Source organism: Rattus rattus, chromosome 1 (genome assembly GCF_011064425.1).
Source record: "Rattus rattus isolate New Zealand chromosome 1, Rrattus_CSIRO_v1, whole genome shotgun sequence".
Classification (NCBI taxonomy): domain Eukaryota; kingdom Metazoa; phylum Chordata; class Mammalia; order Rodentia; family Muridae; genus Rattus; species Rattus rattus.
In genome coordinates this window covers 128,390,083-128,410,916 of record NC_046154.1, presented here as the reverse complement: position 1 = coordinate 128,410,916, position 20,834 = coordinate 128,390,083, and positions in this window count along the sequence as shown.

Here is a 20,834-nt window from a genome sequence, read left to right as displayed (position 1 = left end):
TTGAAAATTTAAAAGAAATTTAAAATTACTTCAAAACTGATGTGAGAAGGTATCTGTGCCCGGAGATAATTTTTTGAGGAATTGTGTTACATATGGGCTATAATAATTATTCCGGACATTGAGGCCTGGCCTTTGATATTTCAAACAATACAAAAGCAGATCAGCATAAAATCCTCTTACAAGGCATACAAATTAGGCTCATGCTCAGTGGTCAATTATTCATCATCCCTTGGGCAGGAGTAGATGCGAGAGCAAAAACAATGGAAACAAGCAGGAGAGGTTAGGACTCTGTGTTGTTGAGCTGTGCTATGACAGTGGGGACAGAATGAATATGCATCTCCCGTAGTCACTGCTGTCGCCTTTGAATCCTGCTGGGCAATAGCAGCCCCCATCTGTGAAGTCAGAGTCCTCATAAACTATGCATCTCCACAGTAAAGGGGCACAAAGATGAAAAGAACACGGAGAAAGGAATGGGATGCAAAGGCTCAGTACGGAGAGGCTACCTGAGCTTCAAAGGATGGGTAGAGAGTAACATGACGGGATGCTTGCAATAGGTCAAGTGGAATTGCAATGCCCTCCAAAGTTCTTGGTACAGGGATGCTCTCATTTGAGAAGCAAGAACGCAACCAGCTCAAAGGCATAGTCATTGTTGTGTGTGTATGTATGTATGCACACACATCCTTTCATGGCTCGCACATCCATTTTAAATGCTATGTCGTTTACACTGGGAAAAGAGGAGTTTCTGCATAATAGCAAGGCCACACACATGCATGGCATCTGCTAGGCAGAGCAGCAGGTGGTAGAGCTGGCATTGCCCATTCGGGTGGGTATCAGTGACAAGTACCCGCTAACAGAGTTAACATGGAAACCTCTATGTTCCCCCCGTGCCAGTCATAAAGATACATCCTATCAATAAGGCTCTCGAATAATGCTTTCCCAGTGAAAAGTACAGGGCCAGTGCACTTTTTCTGGTATTATGGCACTGAAATTTCATATAGTCCCATAATTTTTATTAAATCCCAGACAAATATCTTAATGTCTATGTGCTGAAGTTTGAAAATCCCAAAGAAAAAGGAGTTAATAAGTTCTCAGGACATAAAAGGTGTTGTGTTTTATCAACATACAGACAGCATAATAGAGCTCATTTCTCAAAGTATAGAAAGGAGAAAGCAGCTTATTTACTGAGTGCCTAATAGTGAGAACTCGTTCCAAGAATATGCATTTCCCCATAAAACTTATAATTACAATTACATATGAAATATGTGACCACGGTGCCTGAACTGCAATGCTATTGTTAATACTGAAATCCAGGCTGTTTTGATTTTTCCTCTTTTCTTCGTTACATTGGGAAGATTACTGGATAATGAGTGTATATATTTCTTACTCTTTTCCCACTCTCTCCCCTCTAACACTACTCCCTACCACTTCCTGGGTTTGGAGATTCTAGTTTTTAATAAAAAATAAATAAAAAGAACTAGGTTTGTTGTTGCTCGATTTTCCTTTTAGTATGCAATGGTTAGAGAGTAAACCTTGCGATTTTCCAATACACTGAAACACTGGAGAAAAGGGAAGAAGATCAGAGTCCCACAATCTAGTGGGACTAAATAAAATAGAGAAGTCCTTTACTAGGATAAGAATGAAGGATGCACAAGGTCTTACAGGCACTGCTTTATGGCAACACCCTCCAGGGAGCTTAAGTATCCTGGAAAAGAGGAGTTGGGTGAGGTTTAAGAATGGAGAGGCCTTGACAAATGTACCTCACTGAGCAAGGTGTCTTCACTATTCCATTTACACTAACTTTAAGCTAGTTACTCTTCAAAAGATTCCCATTTTTAAAAGTGTATTTACTTTACAGATTTGTGTTATGCCCAGATCTGAGGGTTCTTAATGACCAGCAAGAGTCCAACTCCTTTGTAAAAGCAAAGAGTCTTCAGTCAAGCTCAAGATTGGACCCTCAGGCTCTTCCGGTGCATGAGGGTAGAGCAGAAAGCCCCTAGCTCCTAAGGTTCAGCCTTTTTCTTTCAGTTATAGCAGGTCAAGGAGCCTAAGATGACTAGACAGAGCTGTTTTTCTGTTGGGGAAGATTTGGCTAATATGGTAAGGTTAAAAATTAAGGACATGAAAGGAAGAGAGTCTGCATCTCTGAATTAAATGCTAGGGTAAAACATAAACTTGGAGAATTTCTGGAAGGAGGTGGCGTTGAAGGCAGGTAACGGAGAGGAGCCTATGTAGGAGATAAGGGTAGATAGATAGATAGGTAGGAGAGAGAGAGAGAGAGAGAGAGAGAGAGAGAGAGAGAGAGAGAGAGAGAGAGAGAGAGAACTGTGTACTCAAGGAGGATTTAGGGAGTTGTGTTTACAGTGAGTTAGGAGATGTGGTTGTCTGGCACAGGTACAGAAAGAGACTGTGGACCATGTCAGTGACATTGTGGCCCATGTAAAGATCAGCTGCCCAGGTCTGAGTACAATGATTACTGGGAAACTTTGAGTTTACCATGAGTTAAATGTATTTTTTTTAATTTTATGCATGCATACTATGTATTTTGATCTCACAAAATCCTTCTTCTCATAAATCTACCCAAATCCACCTCTTACATTCCCTCACAACTTTACTTTCTACTCCCTGAATGCCATTCTCATGGACACAGGAGACAACTGTCAAGAAATCAAGAGAAACAGGGTCCCTATCATTTCCCCTCTAATATTGTTCTCCAGCGCCCTTATATTTGCTCTCTACTTAAAAATACCCCTGCTCGTTATTCAACAGATTGAACCTAGTACCTCTTTTCTCTTGTGAAGATTTTAGACTCCTATTACAGTAGTCTCAAGTACACTCTTCCTTATAACGTTTAACTTCCAGAGAACTTTTTTTGATAGCATTCCAAGGCAAGAAGAACACAGATAAGGGGCACATCGACATTAATAAAAACACTTCAGAAGTAGGCAGTACACAGTCTGCAAAAAAGTGCCTGTCAACAGTGAGGCATGACAGAGAGACTTGGGGCATCTCATACCTCCCTGATAAACTACTTGCTACTGACAGACTCAGAGAGCAAACAAATCATAGCCTTTACATGTGTACTCATGGATGACACACTAGGCTCCAGTCAACATCCCTAAGTGGTGGTTATCCTGATAACCTAGGTTAAACTATGTTGTTTACAAACCAAACCCTAAATCTTCAACTTGGAAAAGGAAGTAATGAGGGGGATGTTAATGGGGATGAGGAGATAAAAGAAGATGTGTAGTGAGAGACTAAGAATGCATTATGTGCATTGCAAAATTAAGAATGAAGCAAAAGAAGTAAGCAATATAGAGAGATGAGTGATTAACAGCCAGAGATTCATTCTTTTTGTTTTGTTTTCTTTTTTCCTTTGGATTTTTTGTGAATTTCATATCACACACCCATTCCACTCATCTTCTCATCCCTCCACACCCACCCTACACCCTTGCAACCTTCGCCCACCAAAGAAAATGAGAAACAAAAAAACAAAACAAAACAAAGTAAAAACCAACAAAACCCATCTCACGATGGAAGCTGTGTGTGACACACACAATATATCCTTTAATCCACACTTCTTTACTTGCAAGTTCATTGCAATGATTGGTCTGGTGTGAAGCCTCTGGCTTCTGCTTACACCATCAATGTTGGATCTTCACCATGACTCCTTTGGGATCTCCTGTTGTATAATGGGGGATCCTGCAGCTTTAGTTCTGTAGGATCAGTCCCTTCTAGTAATCCAGCATTTCATGTTAGGGTTGACCAACTCAGAGTCCTGGAATATGGCCTGAGTGGTAACTAAATTGGTCTGCTTGCCAGCTCTTTTGCACCCATGCCACTAAGGCCAGTCCTACTGTGCTGACCAGGCAAGGTGTGGTGCCCACTCTCCTGAGTGCTGCCATTGGTGAGGGGCAGGGCCAGCTCTACTCAGACCTCAGACCTCTACATGGCCCCAGGAAGCAGCCCAGACAAGAGCTGACTTCATGGGCTTTGGTGGCAACATGGACTAAGGACATTGACGCAGATCCTTGATGCTGCAGGGCCAGGGACCCAGATACAGTCCCTCATTGGCAACACAGGTTAGAGCTTCACATCGGCCTCAGGTGGCAGCATAGGCTACTCATGTCAGGCTGTTCCTCATCACACTCAAGTCAGCTCAGTCTTAACTTGTCAGTGCTAGATGTGATATTAAATGTGACACTAGCTGGGGGAACACATTCATTCAGTCTAGTCAAAGGGAAAGTCACAATGAAGATAGAAATCTAGCCTGGCTTCCTGGCTATGATTGATGCTATGACCACGGGCTTCAAGCCCCCTGCCATGGAGAGAATGTTGATGCCCTTCCATAATCATTATGCTGAGGTGTAGGTTGTGGGACCTCTGTGAGGAAATTAGTCTTTGATTGTAGCTGCTTGTATTCTGATGCTAATTAAGTTCCCCCCAAAAACTATTCATACCTTTAACCCCAGCTCTGAGGAGGCAGACACATGGATCTCTATGAGTTCAAGGACAGCCTCCTCTACATACTGAGGTTCAGGACCACCAGGACTACATTTTTGAGATTTTGAACCAAACAATATCTATCTATCTATCTATCTATCTATCTATCTATCTATCTATCTATCTATCTAATCTATTATCTATAAATAATTAATCAATCAAACAAAAAGGAAAACAAGAAAAGCTACATATAAGCCATAATTACTTTGACTTTTTTGTTTTGTTGTTCACATTTACATTTTTGTTTTAAATTAATTAACATCCCAACTGCAATTTCTTCTACCTTCTCTCCTCCCAGTCCTTCCTTTCTGCCTCCTCATCCCCATCTACTCCTCTTTCCTTTCTCTTAAGAAACTAGGAGACCTCCCATGGGTATCAACATCAAGTTGAATAGGACTAGGTTCCCTTTCTCCTACTGAGGCCAGACAAGGCAGGCCAACAGGGAGAAGCGGTCTCACAAGCAGGCAATGGGGTCAGAGAAGGCCCTCGCTCTCACTCTAAGGAGTGCCACATAAAAATCCAGCCGCACCATGGAACCTGCTCACATCCCCAGTCTTCTAACCCCGGCAGCTGGATGCTGCCAAACCTGCTCGCTCAGCAATCCTGAATTTCCGCAGCTCAGTTGAATCGTCGTGAAATGAAAAACACCAGACAACCTTACTTTAGAATCAACAGATAACACAATCGCTGGGCGCGAAATCTATCATCCTAAATTCACCAACTATTCTATGTTAGGCAACTTTCAGTGAATTTTTGAGTGGTGGATCCTGATGGATTCTGTCACCAAACTATCAGTCCCTAACCTACATCTTGTCCAATTTGCTCCCACTGTCCAAAAGGAAGTGCCCTCCTCCTGTCTTTCCTCTTCCTCTCTCAGATCTTGAAGGCTCGCCTCCTCCTCATCCAGTGGCTGGCTTCTTGTCTTTATTATTTAATCAATTAGGGGAAAATTCTGCTACACTGTTACATACCTGCTGAGGGCCTAGGTCAGTCCCTTGCATGCTCCCAGGCTGGCTGTGAGCCCATATAGGCCCAGGTGGGTTGATTCTGTGGGTTTTCTTGTGGTGTTCTTGACCTCTCTTATATTTTTGCTCTTTTATTTTTTGATTGTGACCCTAACTTTTAACAACTAACTATCTCTCCCGGCCAACCTCACTCGATAATCCTTCTTCCCTGTTCTGTCAATGATTCCTCAACCTCTACCTAATGTTTGGCTATGGGGTGAGACCCTCTCTTAAAAATCAGTCCTATATTGGGTTGCCTCGTCCAGCCTTGATATGAGGGCTTGTGCTTTATCTTATTGTATCTTGGTTTGTCCTATCGTCCTGTCATCTCTTGCAGGCCTGCTATTTTCTGAAGAGGAAATGCAGGAGGGAGGTGTATCTCGGGGAGAGAGCAGGTGGGGGAAAGCTGGGAGGAGTGGAGACAAGAGAAATTGTAGTCAGGATGTACTGAATGAGATAAGAATCTATTTTCAATACAAATATAATTAAAAAGCAAAGCAAAGCAAGCAAAGAAAACCACAAAAGAGGAAATGGAACAGGAGAACAGAGGGAAGAGGCAGGTAAGGTAAATGTTATTCTAATATGCGAAGCCTCACAGAATCAGCCACAGAGGGTGTGACACACAAACTTATATTTTTGTGGCTATCCAGTCTATATGGTATTTTGTCACAGAAGCCTAAGCTGAATGCTCATCAGTAAAGAGGAAAATAAGAGTCTTGGGTGAATGAGTCAGTGGACATGAGAACAGGTCAGAACATCTCAAAAGAAAAAGCCAAGAAAAGAACAAACAGTAGAAGGTGAGAAGTATGGGCTTGGGGCTGGAAAGGTGGCTTAGTGTGAAAAGTGAATGCTGTCCAAGCATGCTAACTGCATGTGGACCCCCAGTAACCTTAAAAACTCCAGGCGTGGTGGCTAAAAGCTGTATTTCTAGCACTGGGAGGCAGAAAAAGGAGGGTCCCTAGTCACTCAGTGAGATCAAGCCAAGAAGCAAGGTGGTATGGAATCAAGAAAGGACACATAGCCTCTGGCCTTCAGATTATATATATGTATATATATTATATGTATAATATATAATATATATTTATAACATATAATATATATATATATTATATATTTCATCTATCTCAAACACACATGTAAGAGAAATAATGGCATGGGGCAAATGTAGATAGTTTATAAGAAATTGCAGTAATATGGGAGATAGTACAAGAAATGAGGCATACAGAGTCATGATTAAATTTGTAAAATAAGTGGGATCCAGCCCACAGTTATTTTTAATATTATTTAGCATTATTTTAAATTTAACCCTTACATCGTGATACTGTAATTATTGTGATATTTACATGATCATTGATTTTCAGAAGTCTGAGTCTGTGTTTTATATTACATTTTAAAAATTATAATAACTTGAAATTTTGACAGTCTAAGACTTCCTAGAACATCTGAACTACCACCCAGTCAATAGCTGTGAATCCTCTCCTTCCCTCGTCCTTCCCAGTGTTTATGAATAAGTCTCTCAAACAGTGGATTCCAACTACTTCTTGTCCCTTCCGCACCTACCCAGAAGTCAGGCCACTCTCGCTCCACCTCCGCTCCATTGCAATGCATCCTCTTCTGTTCTCCCTGTCTCTCCATTCACGTCTCTGTGAACCCTTCTCTGGGAAGAACCGACAATTTCAAAATATATATGAGATTAAATGGCACTGTCTGTGCAATGTTGCAATGGAACCCCATCACCTTTAGACTATGCTCTCGGATCTCCATTGCGATGTGCTGTGTTTCTGACCAGTATTGAAAAGCCATTGTGGATGAATAACCTGAAATAGACTCATTGGATGAATCTCTTTCTTCAAAAGGCTTCTCGTCAGCCTCCATACTTTTTCTTCATCCAGTTCTCAACTCACACAGTCTCTTCGTAGATTAGCTTCCTAACCATTTAATCAAATAGACTAGTAATTGTTTCATTACTTTTTAATCAACACACTTCCCTGTATCTAAAATCCCTATTTATCATTTGTGTGATTATTATTACTCTACCTCCCCAAATCTTAGGAAAGTGGTTATAACTTGCCTCTTAGGTAATGATTTTTTGTCTTTAGTACGGAAGTAGGAGCTTACTCCTTGGTCAAGGCTATCAAGTCCCAGGTCAAGCAAGGTTCTAATTAAGTATTGTGATTATGCTACTTAAGTCCTACATGGTACTATGTTGCATATCTCTAATTATATACTTCACAGATCTTATGATGCTAGAGTTAAGTCTTTGCCTTAGGACTCAAGGCTAATTTCCACTAGTTCTTGCATAGCTATTTAGTTTCCAATCCTTTCCCTCCCCACTCTCCATGTTTATGTGCGTCACACCTACCACATAAATACAAGATGCCTTGAGCTCTCTGGCTGGAATGCTTTCTATAATGACCCTCAGAAATTGCTGTTACTCTGTTCCCATGGCCTCTGCTCCCTAAAATGTAATTTCCAGGAAGCCCTCCCTGACTTCAACTCTGCTTATCAGGAGCAGCTGTGAATATGAGACTTCTGTAGCAGATAAAAAGCTGCACAATGGCCTCTCACACTCTTTGTTTACATGCAAGGTATGAACGCTAGGAAGTAATTTTTAGGCTGTGGCTTAGGGCATACCCACCACGGTTATCCAGGGATTTCCTCTAGGTGCAGGCCTCTGACTTGTCGTGTATCTTGATTTCTATTGCAGCCTTTGATGACTGCTTTCTCTTCCCTTTACAATTTTGTACTCCCCCCTGGACATTTTCTTCATCTACCAAATGAATTTTTTCACCTACTTTGTTGTGTTAGGCTTATCCCCCAGGGAAATAGAGCTAAGGGAGCATCCCATCATGCTTTTCCCAGTTGACTAGAATGCATGCTTTGGTGAGGGAGGCTTGCCTTTTCTCTCTGTATGCGTCACACCTTGATAAAAGTACTGTGCTCAGTGAGCATGCAGAAGCTTTCACTGAATCAGTGAGCAGTGCATAACAGATGATTGCTGAACCAAGCTAGCAAATGAGAATTTTTCATCCAAGAAGGAAAGGTGCAGATAATTCTCACATAGTGTAGCTTTGGGATGCTCTCTGGTTCTGCAATATTATTCTGTTAGCGAGGATTTACAGGATAAATTTCCCCAACTCCGTTCTTTCCGTTGACTAGTAGTTCTGCAATTATAATTTGCTTCCTTTCAATGTTCAGAGATGCTCTTCAGAAGTGAGTGGATATTCTGAAATTTATCTTAGAGAGTCATACTCCTTTATCTGGCAGCTATGAGATTTCTGTGAAATAATGCTTTCATACTCATTTAAATTTTGGTTATTATTATCTCAGTCTATTTAGAAAATTGGTAACATACAGCCATAGCTTAGATAACAATAATCTATTGTAATTTGAGAATCACACCATTAATTTTAAGTATTCTTCTAACAAAAACAATAGTTCAATGTAAGCACTGTATCATATACACACATAGGAAATCACCATGCTTTCCATGATAAGTATATATAGTTTCTATTCATGTGAAAAATATTTAATTAACACTTTCTTACTATGGCAACATTTTTTTAACTTTATTCTTTCCATACAACCATTTAGTGGGCATAGCATTTCCATTTATCTCCAGTCTTTATAAAGTGATTTTCTTAAAAAAGAAATATAAAAACTAAACTCTAAGAAGTGCTTATCTCAATATTGTCCATTGGAGCAAAAATATCTTTAAAATGCCCTGACTGCTTCATAGGTGATAAGCTTTGACTACAGTACTCTGTAGAGATTTCAACTGCCCCTGCTGGGACAGACTGATGTCTGATCCTTTCCTTCCTCTCTGCCTAGAACCCTGTCTTTGTTATATAATTACTTATTATATAATTAAATGTACATACACAGTTATATATACTACCACATATGTTATAAAACATTTTTTTTGCCACAAAGTAAAGCAATGTTAGAATTCTTTGTCTCACTTTTCACTTTGACATGGTTACTTAGAACATAGTCACCATTCTGCTTCCTCTTCCCAGAGTACAAAGAGCAAACAATCTTGTTCTATTTATGAACTTGATGCCTTGTGCTGGGATGAGAATGAATGTGGTTGCCTCTTGCTCACACATAAGAGTCACAGCTTCCATAGCTTGGCTTGCTTGGCCTCTTTTAATCTTGCCTCTGTGTGGAACCTCAGAAAACTAATTGCCAGGGACGGCTGACTTTCAACATGGGTACCAGAATAGTAACAAAGCCTAAACACAACTGTCTTAGTTACTTTTCTATTGCTATGATGAAATACCATGACCAAGGCAACTTTAAAGAGAAAGTATTTGATTTGGGTCTCATGGTTTTAGAACATTAGAGTCCTTGGACATCATGGCAGGGAGCATGATAACAGGCAGGAGGGCCAGGTATTGAGTCAATAGATGAAAGCCCACATCTTGATACAAAACCATGAGGCAGAGTTGGAGAATCACAATGGGAAAGGAACTAATCTTTTGAAACCTCAAAGTCTGCCTCCCAGTTATACACTTCCTCCAGCAAGGGCACACCTCCTAATACTTCCCAAACTGTTCCATAACCAAGGGCCGAGTATTAAAATTTATGAGGCTGTGGGGGATTATCATTCAAATCACCACAGTGACCTTCAGCATTTCATGGTACTCCTCCTCCTCTAGCTTCTTCTCTCTTTTTTGTAGTATCCTGAGCTCTGACAAGAGGGTGATGTCCTGTTTAGGGCTGAGTACTCAACGATTACTTATTCTCACCACTTTTACCAGCCACAGGTCTCTCAATTAACAACTGCCCTCAGCACAAAGGAGTATCTTAGACTACTAGCAAGATGGCTCAGCTTGTGCATGTGCTTGTGCATGTGGTATCTTTCAGCATCTTGAGCTGTGAATAATAACCAGAAGGAAGTAGTTTGGGAGTCAGTTCCCAAAAAGCTGGTTTAATATTTGATAATCATTTATTTTCTATACTCCCTGGGAATGGAAGAACTCAAGAGATGGTATTTCAAAGCAGCATTTATAAGTACATGTGGAGCACTTAGGAGAATATTCATTTTGTTTTCTTCTACTTTGAAATCTGATTTATTATGTCTAATATTTTAAATGAGGCTAAATAATTTTGATCAGAGAATCATGGTTAAAAATATTACCCTTTTAGTTGCTTTTCTAAGAATTGATAAGTTTATGATTTAATTTGGGCACTTTCGTGTTAGTGTAGGCTACACGCTGTGGGAGGAGGCAGAATATTAAACTTTCCTTGTCTTCATAGCATTTGTACTTTGACTTACTCATTGCAAGTGATTTAATAACACATGATTAAATTAAATATCACTACAACATTCTGATGCCATTTTCTCTGTGGTTAACTACCAGAGATTGAAGAAGAATACTCAGGGCCAGGACATCAAGATAGCAGCCATATGATTCAGTAGCTCCCTCCTGCTCATCTTGTGAAAAGTTCTCATTCAGCTTTTATGCATCCATAAACCAAACAGCTATGGATCATCACCATGGCCTGCATATCTATGTTCCACCCATGAAAGTGGTCATAGTCATGATCTAGTTAATTAAAAATGTATATGTGCTGGGGACAAGCTAGAAACATAGTACAGTGGAAACTCTCAGGAATCTATGAGGGCAACCCTTGCTAAGACTCCTAGCAATGGGGAATAAGGATCCTGATTGGGCCATTCCCTGTAACCTGACAAGGCTTCAAGTGGAGGGATTGAGACACCAATCCAGCCACAAAACCTTTAACCTACAATTTGTCCTGCCTCCAAGATGTGCTAGGGTAAAAGAGATGATTCAGAGATTGCTGGAGTGGCCAACCAATGGTTGGGCTAATTTTGAGACCCAGGCCATAAGAGGGAGGCCATGTAAGACACTGCCTGGAAGGCCAGGAACTGGATAGTCCGGAGATCCAGGATATAACAAAACATGACCAGGTTCATAGGTACTCACAGAGACTGAACACACAATCAGGGAGCCTGAATGAGTCTGACCTAGGCCCTTTGCATATATGTTATGGTTGTGTGTCTTGGTCGTCTTGTGGAACTCCTATAGTCTTATTGCAACTCGATATGCCATGTTTAGTTGATGTCCTGGGAGACCTGCCCTTTTCTGAAGGAAAATATAGGAGGAGTAGATGGGGAAGGGATGGAGAAGGAACTCAGAGTGGAAGAGAGGGAGGAAAATGTGGTCAGAATGGAATATATAAGAGAAGAATAAATTTAAAAAATTAATAAACATGTTGGAAAATATGTACATGTGAACAGAAAGATTGATGAAGAACATCTTGTTACATATCACTGAGAGCAAAGCTGTTTGTTTTGTTTTTCTGCAGTAGGAGGGGAATCAATAGCATAGTAATTATGCTCATCAGTGGGAAAGAAGAATTTTCAACACACAGCCTGATTCTTTCTAAGCTAATTATGAAGATAATTTCCTTGACCATCCATTCTCTATTTCATCTTCTAGCAGTGGCACCAGTAATCTTAACATCTTCTTGAAGAAACTATATGAAAAGGTTTTTATGAAATTATGAGATATTGAGCATATTTTACCCAGAAACTAGAATTGGGAAGAGATGCTTGTGGGACCTTGTTTTCTAAATGAAGAATGCAACATTGTGCTAGCTTTAGGTCTTACAATTGGCTTAATTGTGGAAATAATCCTTTCTAAGGCTAATTAACCATGATCAAACCTTACATTTTATGCTGTTACAAAGGCTTTAAAGTTGAACTGAAACATGCCCAAGACCCTGCCAATTCTCAGAGGAAAAGATCCTACTAAAATCCACTGTATTCAAGAGATCAGTAAACTAGCTGGCTGGCCAAATGTAGCCATTCTGTGTTGGGTCAATAGGGTTGATCAGAACGTGACCACACTCTTTAGTGTGTGTATTGCCTACAGCACAGACAGAATGGTTTGAAATGTCTAACAATGTTTCTAGGTGATCTCATTTACAGAATAAGTTAAGATCCCTGGTCTATTAGTAGGTATTGTTTACTAGCTACCTATGACTTTTCTGCATTATTTTCCCACATCTTTTTGACCAGGAATGATCTCAATTTCCATATCAGATCTAAATTGGTATGTTTGTCACTTTTTGTTGCTGACACAAAATATCTGTGAAAATCAACTTAAAGTATAAAAGGATTATTTCAGCTCTTCATTTGGGTGGTTTTAATTTCTGGTGAGCTTACTTCATTGCAAATGGCCTCTTGATGTCAGCAATGTGAAGGAGGAGCATCATTGAAAACTTTTAAATAGCAGGAAGGATTCAAGGACCTTTCAAAACTCACATCTTGAGGCTTACAGCTCCTTACCTCTTAGTTGCCACCACATCCTAATAATGCCATCAAATTATGAGTCCATCGATGAATTACTACTCTGATGAATTCCCATCTCCAATGGGTCAGTTGCTTTAAAGAATCCCATCACTGCTGACCAAGCCTTTAATATAGTGCATATTGGCAGGCCTTTAGGGATTTAAGCCACAACAATTGGTACAGTTTGAAATAAAGTAAAACATATTTAAGACATCTTCTGAACCAGAGACCCACAAGCTTTCTGGTTTCCATCTGTGTTGGGAGCAGAGCCTTGGATCTGGATCCACACACACACACAGCCCACACCTAGTTGCAGCTTGATTCTCCAGGTATTCTGACACATTCAGGATCACAGAATCATAAGATCACAGGCTCACAGGACAGACAGGTTTGAGTTAGAGATAGGGAAGCCAGATAACAGCAGAGATAAATAGATAGTAAGAGGCAAGCATAAAAAATTAAGCAACAGAAATGAATGTGATTTGGGAACATCAGAAACCAGCTCTCCCACCACAGCAAGTCCTGGATACCCTAACACATCTATAAAGCAAGATTCAAATATAAATTCTCATTTGGTAAAGATGATAGAGGACTCTAAGAAGGATATACATAACTCCCTTAATGAAGATTATACTATAATGTGAACAAGAGAACAGAAATAAATGAGTAGAAGCTCTTAGAGAGGAAACACATAAATCCCTTAAAGAAATACAAGAGAACATAACCAAACAGGTGAAAAAATTGAACAAAACCATCCAGGATCTAAAAATGGAAATAGAATCATTAAAGAAAACATAAACAGAGATAGCGCTGGTGAAGGAAAACTCGGGAAAGAGAACAGGAGTCAGAACTGCAAGCATCACTAACAGAATACAAAAGATAAAAGAGAGAATCAGCAGTAGAAGATACCATATAAGACATCAACACAGCAGTCCAGGAAAATTCTAAAAGTAAAAAGCTCCTATCTCAAAACATTAAAAAATCCAGGACATAATGAAAAGACTGAACCTGAGAATAATAGGTATAGAAGAGAGTCAAGATTCCCAACTCGAAGGGCCAGCAAACATTTTCAACAAAATTACAAAAGAAAACTTCCCTAGCCTAAAGGAAGAAATGCCCATTAACATACAATAAGCCTACAGAAAACCAAACAGATAGGACCAGAAAAAATTCCTTTCATCACTTAATAATCAAAACAACAAATGCACAGAACAAAGAAAGAATATTGAAAGCAGTAAGGTAAAAAAGGTCAAGTAACATATAAAGGTAGACCTATCAGAATTATACCAGACTTCTCAACAGAGACTCAAAAAGCCAGATGATCCTGGACAGATGTCATATCAACCCTAAGAAGACAAAAATGCCAGCTCAGGCTACTATACCTAGTGAAACTCGCAATTATAATAGATGGAGAAACCAAGGTATTCCAATACAAAATCAAATTTAAAAAATATCTTTCCATTAATCATGCCCTACCAAGGATAATAGAAGGAAAAGTCCAACACAAGGAAGAACTATACCCAAGAAAAAGCAAAAAATAATCTTTTCACAACATACCCAAAAGAAGAGAAACACACAAACACAATTCCAAATCTAAAAACAAAAATAAAAAGAAGCAACAATAATTGATACCTAATATCTCTCAACATCAATAGACTCAATTTCCTCAATAGAATGACATAGGTGAACAGACTAGGTACTTAGATAAGATCCAGAATTTTGCTGCCTACTGAAAACACACCTCACTGACAAAGACAGACATTACCTCAAAGTAAAAAACTGGGAAGACTTTTTTTTTCCAAGCAAATGGTCCCAAAAAAACAAGCTGGAGTAGCCATTCTAATATTGAATAAAATTGACTTTCAATCAAAAGTTGACAAAGGACACTGGATACTCTTCAAAGGAAAAATCTACCAAAATGAACTCTCAATTCTGAACATCTATGCCCCAAATGCAAGGATACCCACATTTGTAAAAGAAACATTTCTGAAGTTCAAAGCACATTGAACCTCACACAATAACAGTAGGAGATGTCAAGACCTCAGCTCACCAATGGAAATAGAAAATAAGCAGAAACACAGGGAAACTAAGAAATTATGAACCAAATGGATTCAACTGGTATCTACAGAACATTTCACCCTAATACAAAAAATATATCTTCTTCTCAGAAACTCATGATACCTTCTTGAAAATCAACCGTATACTCAAACACAAAACAACCCTCAACAGATATAAGAACATTGAATTAATCCCATCTATTCTATTAGACCACCATGGACTAAGGCTGGTGATTAATAGCAACAAAAACAACAGACACCCATATACACATGGAAGCTGAACAACTCCCTATTCAGTTATAACTTGGTCAGAGAAGAAATAAAGAAAGAAATAAAAGACTTTTTAGAATCCAATGAAAATGAAGACACAACATATTCAATCTTATGGGACACAATGAGAGCAGTGATAAGGATTCTGAGGGACTCCCTGAAGATATTGAAGAGATCATATAATAGCAGCTTAACAGCTCATCTAAAAGCTCCAGAACAAAAAGATCAAATACACCCAAGAGGAGTAGGAAGTAATCAACCAAGGCTGAAACCAAGTAATCAACTCAGGGCTGAAATCAACCAAGTAGAAATGACACAGAGGCTTACAGGAGGGTCAAGACACTCTCAGAAACAGCAAGACAAGCAAACACCAGAGACAACCCAATGGCTAGAGGCAAGTGCGGGAACATAAGCAACATAAACCAAGACTACTTCGCATCATCAGAGCCCAATTCTCCTGCCAAAGAAAAAACTAGATATCTGAACACACCAGAAAAGCAAGATTTATATTTAAAATCACATTTTATGGGGTTGGGGATTTGGCTCAGTGGTAGAGCGCTTACCTAGGAAGCACAAGGCCCTGGGTTCGGTCCCCAGCTCCGGAAAAAAAAAAAAAAAAAAAAAGAATTACGTCAGACTTCTCACCAGAGACTATGAAAGCCAGAAGGTCCTGGACAGATGTCATACAGACCCTAAGAGAACACAAATGCCAGCACAAGTTACTGTATCCAGCAAAACTCTCAATTAACATAGATGGAGAAACCAAGATATTCCATGACGAAACCAAATTTACACAATATCTTTCTACAAATCCATCTCTACAAAGGATAATAGATGGAAAACTCCAACAGAAGGAGAGAAACTACACCGTACAGAAAGCAAGAATATAATTTCCTTGCAATGAAACCAAAAGAGAGACAAACATAATTCCACCTCTAACAATGAAAATAACAGGAAGTGACAATAACTATTCCTTAATATCTCTCAACATCAATGGATTCAATTCTCCAATATAAAGACATAGAATAACAAGCTAGATATGTAGAGAAGACCCAGCATTTTGCTGCATGCAGGAAACACACCTCAGAAACAAAGACAGACCTCAGAGTAAATGGCTGGAAAACAACTTTCCGAGCAAATGGCCTGAAGAAACAAGCTGGAGTTGCCATTCTAATATCAAATAAAATTGACTTTCAACCAAAAGTCATTAAAAAAGATAAGGAAGGACACTCCATATTCATCAAAGGAAATAATCCACCAAGATGAACTGTCAATCCTAAAAATCAATGCTCCAAATGCAAGGACACCTACATTCATAAAAGAAACCTTACTAAAACTCAAAGCACACATTGCACCTCACAGTGCAGAGGAATGTGTGGGGACAGTAAGAGGGATGGATGGGGGGAACACCCATATGGGGGAAGGGGGAATGGGGGCTTATGGACAGGAAACCGGGAAAGGGAAATATAAGTATAAAAATATATCTAATAAAAAAAAGTAATTCAAGTCTGTGAAGAAAGAAATTGGAGAATATCTCAGAAGATGTAAAGATCTCCTATGCTCATGGACTGGCAGGATTAGTATAGTAAAATTGGCCATTTTGCCAAAAAAATCTATAGATACAATGCAATCAATCCCCACCTAAATTCCAACTCAATTCTTCATAGATTTAGAAGGCAATTTTCAGATTCATTTGTCATAACAAAAAACCCAGGATATCGAAAAGTATTCTCAACAATAACAGAACTTCTGGGGGATTCACCATACCTGACCTGAAGCTGTATTACAGACAAATAGTGATTAAAAACTGCATGATATTTGTACAGAGACAGGCAAATAGATCAATGGAACAGAATTGAAGACACACACCCATGGTCACTTCATCTTTCACAAGGAAGCTAAAACCATCTAGTGGAAGAAAGACAGCAGTTTCAACAAGTTGTTCAACTGGTCTTCATGTAGAAGAATGCAAATTGCTCCACTCTTATTTCCTTGTACAAATTTCAAGTTCAAGTGGATAAAGAACTTTCACATAAAACCAGATATGCTGAATCTAATAGAAGAGAAGGAGGGAAACAGCCTCAAATACATTGTCATAGGGGAAAACTTTCTGAACACAACACTGTAGCTTATGCTTTAAGATCAACAGTCTACAAATGGGACCTTGTAAAATTGAAAAGGTTCTGTAAGGCAAAGGACTCTATCAATAGGACAAAAATGGCAACCCACAGATTGGGAAAGGATCTTTGCCAATCCTAAATCTGCTAGAGGGCTATTATCCAACATATACAAATAACTTAAGTTGTTAGACTCTAGAGAACCAAATGACCCTATTAAAAAGTGGAATACAGAGCTAAACAGAGAATTCTCAACTGAAGAATCTCGAATGACTGAGAAGCACTTAAAGAAATGTTCAAGATTCTTAGTCAAACAGGGAAATGCAAATCAAAATGATCCTGAGATTCCACCTCACACCATTCAGAATGGCTCAGATCAAAAACACAGGTGACAGCAGATGTTGGCAAGGATGTAGAAAAAGAGGAACATTCCTCCATTACTAGTTGGACTGCAAGCTGGTAAAACTAATTTAGAAATCATTCTGTTGGTTCCTAAGAAAACTGGAAATAGTTCCACCAGAAGACCCAGCTCCAAAACTAATGGGCATATACCCCCAAAATGCCCCAACATATAGCAAGAACACATGCTTCTCTATGTTCATATTAGCCTTATAATAGCTAGAAGTTGGAAATAGCCCAGATATTCCTCAATAGAAGAATGGATACAGAAAATGTGGTATATTTACATGATGGACTACTACTCAGTGATTAAAAGCAATGATTCCATGAAACTCACAGACAAATGAATGGAACTAGAAAATATCAAGGGTGAGGTAACCCAGACACAAAAGAAGACACATGGTATGTACTTACTGATAAGTGGATATTAACCCAAAAGCTCACAATTCCCATGATACAATCCACCGACCATATGGATCTTAGAAGGAAGGAAGACCAGGATGTGGATGCTTCAGTCCTGCATTGATGGAGGAACAGGATGATCACAGGAGGTGAAGGGAGAGGAGGACCTGGGAGGGAGAGAGGAAGCAGAGGAAATAAGGGGCCAATATCAGTAACTGGAGGAGATGTGAGAATTACAGAGGGTCAGGAAATCAAACAAAAATATGTAGCAGCAGGGATGAAGAACTGGGTATAACCACTGGAGGGTTCCAGACACCAGGGAAATGTGAGACTCCCAGGACTCAATGGGGATGACTTTAGCCCAAATGTGCAGAGAAGCGGGAGATACAATCTGCAGAGAGGCAAAGAGACAGACAGACAGACAGACAGACAGACACACACACACACACACACGAGGTAAACAGAGCAGACACAGAGGCAAAAAAAAGAATTGTAACTGTATGTAATCAGCTACCTTTTTAAAATAATTGCTCATGATGTTACTAAGAATTGTAAAAAAAATTAGTAAATGATAAGTAATAATAAATAAAAATTAAAATTAAAACGACACTTTCTTTGTGGATGGAGTAAAGAACATTAGCCAAGGTGTTTATTCATTTCTTCATCAAATTGAAAAAATAAAGGGTTTTGTTTTCACTTTGAGAATAACTTGGTGGGGGAATTCATGATCAGGCATAAAAGAGGAAATGTTAGTGTGGCTAATGAAGGCAGAAGCAGAAAGCCCCTCAAATGCTGAGTCTCTCACAATTCCATTAAATATTTTTCAGGTATCCTTTAACTTAAAAAGTGTGTGTGTGTGTGTGTGTGTGTGTGTGTGTGTGTGTGTGTGTGTGTGTGTGTGTGTGTATAAAAAGCAACTGTTGGGATTGGGTTTTCCTCTTTTACCATTTATGTATCCTGGGGCTTGAACTCAGGATGTTAGGCTTGGTTGCGAGCACTTTGAGGCATCATGCCAGCCTTCAGATATAATTGTAAAAGTAGAATGTCAGTATAGGTAAAGGAAGAAAATTGAGTTCCTTTGATTAAAAAAAGTGCTATATGTGGTAGGAAGAAGCATCAGCAATTAAAGTGCTTGCCACATGAGCAGAAGTGTCAGAGTTAGGATCCTAGGACCCCATATTAATGCTATGTGGATATGGAGGCATGTAATTCCAGCCTTGGAAAGCAGAAACAGGCATAGCTGGAACAAGCTGGCTATTAAGAAGACTAACCATGTCGCTGAACACTGTGTTTTATTGAGAGACTCTGTCTAAAAAAGAACAAGGCAGAAGTTGGTGAGATGTATCAGTGTCAGGCACAATTTTGCTCTTGCAGAGGATCTGGCTTCTGTACACAGCACCCAATAGTGGTTTATAATCATCTTTAATTCCAGTTCCTGAAGCTCTGGTGCCCTCTTATGATGTTTGCAGGCTCCAAGTGCACATGTGTGGCACATATGTACACGCAGGTAAAACACCCACCCATATACATAACATAAAGATATCTATCTATCTATCTATCTATCTATCTATCTATCTATCTATCTATCATATATGAATATAATACATATACATTATACATTATATATCTATATATTAGAGAGAGAATAAAGTAGAAGAGCAATCTATATTCAGAAAGTTCAAATATCAAATTTCAAGTCTCCATGTGCAGATACATGCATATGTACATACATGCACATGTATGTGCAAACATATCTGTACAAGCATGTAATCATACATTCACACATATGAAAGAAGAAAAAAATACTACAGTTCATTCGTATACTCTCCTGAAACAGTCTTTTCATGTAATATGAATGCAGTTTCTCTCTGATCTATGATGCCTCTGTCTTAGTTTTGTATCCCGTTGCTGTGGTAAAATACCTTGGCAAAAGCAACTTAGAGTAGAGATTTATTTTAGCTCAGAATTCTGTGTTACACTTTATCATAACAGAAAGCCAAGGTGGTAGGAAGTTAGTAACTGATCCCATCACATCCACAACGGGAACAGAAAGATGATACATTTAATATTCAGATTACATTTCTGTTTGTTGGATAGTCCGGGATGCAAACCCAGAGAATGGTGCAACCCACATGTAGGATGAGTCTTCAAATTAGTTTAAGGCCATCAAGACCAATGCCTCACATACATGCTCCCAGGCCAACAGCCACTCATTAATATTATTTTTGCAGGTGATTGTTGGTTGTGCGAAGTTGACAAAACTGACCTTCAGACCTTCCCTTTACTTCAGCATCAAAGGACAGCCATCATTTATAAATTGTCCCCATCATTTATGTTATTCAATCTCAACAAAAGGTCAAGACTTATTTTTTATTTTGCTCTTTGCTCACATTCTAGAATATACTAGACACTATCACGATTACTCAACAAATCTACAAAGTGAACCACATCTGCCAGTGTGGGGAAGGCACAGCTGGAAATTCTTTAGCTTCTGTACGGAACTTTTTCTGTGGGTGTAATTTTTAGTTGCCTATTCTGTCTGTATCTATGCAAATCACAGTGTTATTTATAAGCAAGTAAATAATAATTTTAAAGGCATCATCTGCACTTCTGTCTGAACGTCAGACACCTGCAAAGTCAGTTCGCTTTGAATGGAAGACCACGTACTGCTTGGATCAGACCCATAGCTTGAAATAAATTTCAATCACTTGCATGCCTCTTAATCTCAACTTTAATTGGAGAACTTCATTTATTAGTAATA